The sequence below is a fragment of the Argentina silus genome, assembly GCF_951799395.1.
Source record: "Argentina silus genome assembly, contig: scaffold_158, whole genome shotgun sequence".
NCBI lineage: Eukaryota > Metazoa > Chordata > Actinopteri > Argentiniformes > Argentinidae > Argentina > Argentina silus.
Window position 1 is genome coordinate 1 of NW_028152266.1, and position 5,000 is coordinate 5,000.

A 5,000-nucleotide genomic window follows, 5' to 3' on the forward strand; every position below is an offset into this window, starting at 1 on the left:
TGTGTGTGTGTGTGTGTGTGTGTGTGTGTGTGTGTGTGTGTGTGTGTGTGTGTGTGTGTGTGTGTGTGTGTGTGTGTGTGTGCGTGATGAAGCATATTAGAGTAGAGAGCTGAGTGAGCAGGATCCAGGGAAAGCTGTCCTACTGACAATAATCCCCCCCCCACCCCTCCCACCTCCCCCCACCCCTCCCATGGGACAGGCGAGTGCAGAACACGAACCTCTGGACTCTTGCAGCCTAACACCCCCTGTTACTGACTCACCTTGACCTTTCACCCCTGCTCAACAGTCCCCCAGGCTGCTGGTCAGAGGCCCTGTTCCCAACACACACACACACACACACACACACACACACACACACATACACAGAGAAACACACACACACACACACACACATACGGCTCTGATCACAGTCTGGTCTGTCTGATTCTCTTCCATCTCGTTTGAGAGGAGGTGGGACATGAGAGGGGGGGAGAGAGAGAGGGGGAGGGGGGGGGTGAGAGGGGGGATAGAGAGGGGGGGGGAGAGGGGGGGAGAGAGAGGGGGAGAGAGAGGGGGAGGAGGGGGGGAGAGAGAGAGAGAGAAAGAGAGGGAGGGAGAGAGAGAGGGGGAGAGAGAGAGAGGGGGGAGAGGGGGGAGAAAGAGGGGAGAGAGAGGGGGAGAGAGAGAGAGAGAGGGGGAGAGAGAGGAAAATGGAGGGAGGGACAGAGAGAGAGAGACAGACAGAGAGAGGGAGGGAGGGAGAGAGAGAGAGAGAGAGAGAGGAGGAGAAGGAGAGACTAGTGGTGAGTGTGACTTGTCGATGGTCATTATTATCCATCTGTTAATCCTGAAATCCTTTTCAGGGTCAGAGAAGCCCGGCCCGGGGTTTGGAGCACCACTGTGTCCTACGCCCGGAATACCACCCCCAACTAACCACACTCCCTGCTCTTTCTGGGCGGGACGCAGCTTTCCGGAGGAGCGTGGGGTCCGAGCGGTTTCCATGGCGATGAGCATGTGCACCGATCAGCGGGGCTCGTCCCTGGAGTTCTGTGTGTAGCAGCAAAGGACATGTCTTTGGGTTACTAAGGGCAACGGATTAACGTGTGTGTCAGGTGAGAAGAGATGGAGCAGGTTCAACTCTTCCTCTCTCAGAAACACTCATCATTTAGAATATATTTACATATATTTATTTCTAAGCCTTCAGACATGATATTGTTATTCGTAAGCCTTTGAATATTTATTTATGTGACTGCTGTATATGAACTGTTCCATCAGTGTTGTGTTTGTGTTGGTGGTGGTCTGTGAACAGGACAGGTTCATCCTCCGATGTCTACCTCCAGTAGCCTCCCCTGGTTGCTATGCGGTTGTGTTGTTGTGTTGTTGCTAGTTGGTGGTCTGAAAACTCATCAATATCAGACGAGAAACCTGATTGGTCGGTTTCCCTGATCGATATATCTGAGTTGATTAGTTTCTCTGGTTGATTGTGATTGGTTAGTTTCTCTGGTTGATTGTGATTGGTTAGTTTCCCTGGTTGATTGTGATTGGTTAGTTTCCCTGGTTGATTGTGATTGGTTAGTTTCTCTGGTTGATTGTGATTGGTTAGTTTCCCTGGTTGATTGTGATTGGTTCGTTTCTCTGGTTGATTGTGATTGGTTCGTTTCCTCTTCTTCACCTCACAACAACTTTAACTAAAGCTCCAGTTGTTCTTTTATTCATAATGTACTGAACAATACTTTATATAATACTTCATATTGTAGTATTGATAACTCTTGATAATATTTCATTGTAGCAGTGATAACCGTGTAAGTCTCATGACTTGTCAGTTTTCATTATTGAGATGAACGGTGACTATATCTATGCTCCAGATCTCTACCAATCAGAGGAGAGAGTTGGGAGGCCTGGGGCTGTTTGTCCAATGGCATGACAGGACAGAGAGGCCATGGGGCCGAGGGCTTAACCAGGGCTGTCTGTCTGTAAGCCTCCGTTGCCTAGCAGCAAACTCTCATCTTGTCAGTCTTCCACTCTGAGGACACAGCCGAATCCTACATCAACCACTCGAGCCTACACACTACACACTACCCCTACACCCTACACACTACCCCTACACCCTACACACTACCCCTACACCCTACACACTACCCCTACACCCTACACCCTACACACTACCCCTACACCCTACACACTACCCCTACACCCTACACACTACACACTACCCCTACACCCTACACACTACCCCTACACACTACACACTACCCCTACACCCTACACACTACACACTATCCCTACACCCTACACACTACACACTACACACTACACACTACACACTACCCCTACACCCTACACACTACCCCTACACCCTACACACTACACACTACACACTACCCCTACACCCTACACACTACCCCTACACCCTACACACTACACACTACCCCTACACCCTACACACTACACACTATCCCTACACCCTACACACTACCCCTACACCCTACACACTACACACTATCCCTACACCCTACACACTACCCCTACACACTACCCCTACACCCTACACACTACACACTATCCCTACACCCTACACACTACCCCTACACACTACACACTACCCCTACACCCTACACACTACACACTATCCCTACACCCTACACACTACACACTACACACTACCCCTACACCCTACACACTACACACTATCCCTACACCCTACACACTACCCCTACACACTACACACTACCCCTACACACTACACACTACCCCTACACCCTACACACTACACACTATCCCTACACCCTACACACTACCCCTACACACTATACACTACCCCTACACCCTACACACTACCCCTACACACTACACACTACACACTACCCCTACACCCTACACACTACACACTACCCCTACACACTACACACTACCCCTACATACTACACACTACACACTACCCCTACACACTACACACTACACACTACACACTACCCCTACACACTACACACTACATACTACACACTACACACTACCCCTACACACTACACACTACCCCTACACACTACACACTACATACTACACACTACCCCTACACACTACACACTCCCCCTACACACTACACACTACACACTACCCCTACACACTACCCCTACACCCTACACACTACCCCTACACCCTACACACTACACACTACCCCTACACGCTACACACTACACACTACCCCTACACACTACACACTACCCCTACACACTACACACTACACACTACACACTATCCCTACACACTACACACTACATACTACACACTACCCCTACACACTACACACTCCCCCTACACACTACACACTACACACTACCCTTACACACTACCCCTACACCCTACACACTCCCCCTACACACTACACACTCCCCCTACACACTACACACTACCCCTACACCCTACACCTACACACTACACACTACACACTACCCCTACACACTACACACTCCACACTACCCCAACACACTACACACTACCCCTACACACTACCCCTACACACTACACACTACACACTACCCCTACACACTACACACTACTCCTACACACTACACACTACCCCTACACACTACACACTACACACTACCCCTACACACTACCCCTACACACTACACACTACACACTACCCCTACACACTACACACTACCCCTACACACTACACACTACCCCTACACCCTACACACTACACACTACACACTACCCCTACACACTACACACTATCCCTACACCCTACACACTACCCCTACACACTACACACTACCCCTACACCCTACACACTACACACTATCCCTACACCCTACACACTACCCCTACACACTACACACTACCCCTACACCCTACACACTACACACTATCCCTACACCCTACACACTACACACTACACACTACCCCTACACCCTACACACTACACACTATCCCTACACCCTACACACTACCCCTACACACTACACACTACCACTACACACTACCCCTACACCCTACACACTACACACTATCCCTACACCCTACACACTACCCCTACACACTACACACTACCCCTACACCCTACACACTACCCCTACACACTACACACTACACACTACCCCTACACCCTACACACTACACACTACCCCTACACACTACACACTACCCCTACACACTACACACTACCCCTACACACTACACACTACACACTACCCCTACACACTACACACTACATACTACACACTACACACTACCCCTACACACTACACACTACCCCTACACACTACACACTACATACTACACACTACCCCTACACACTACACACTCCCCCTACACACTACACACTACACACTACCCCTACACACTACCCCTACACACTACCCCTACACCCTACACACTACACACTACCCCTACACGCTACACACTACACACTACCCCTACACACTACACACTACCCCTACACACTACACACTACACACTACACACTATCCCTACACACTACACACTACATACTACACACTACCCCTACACACTACACACTCCCCCTACACACTACACACTACACACTACCCTTACACACTACCCCTACACCCTACACACTCCCCCTACACACTACACACTCCCCCTACACACTACACACTACCCCTACACCCTACACCTACACACTACACACTACACACTACCCCTACACACTACACACTCCACACTACCCCAACACACTACACACTACCCCTACGCACTACCCCTACACACTACACACTACACACTACCCCTACACACTACACACTACACACTACTCCTACACACTACACACTACCCCTACACACTACACACTACACACTACCCCTACACACTACCCCTACACACTACACACTACACACTACCCCTACACACTACACACTACCCCTACACACTACACACTACCCCTACACCCTACACACTACACACTACCCCTACACACTACACACTACACACTACACACTACCCCTACACACTACACACTACCCCTACACCCTACACACTACACACTACCCCTACAC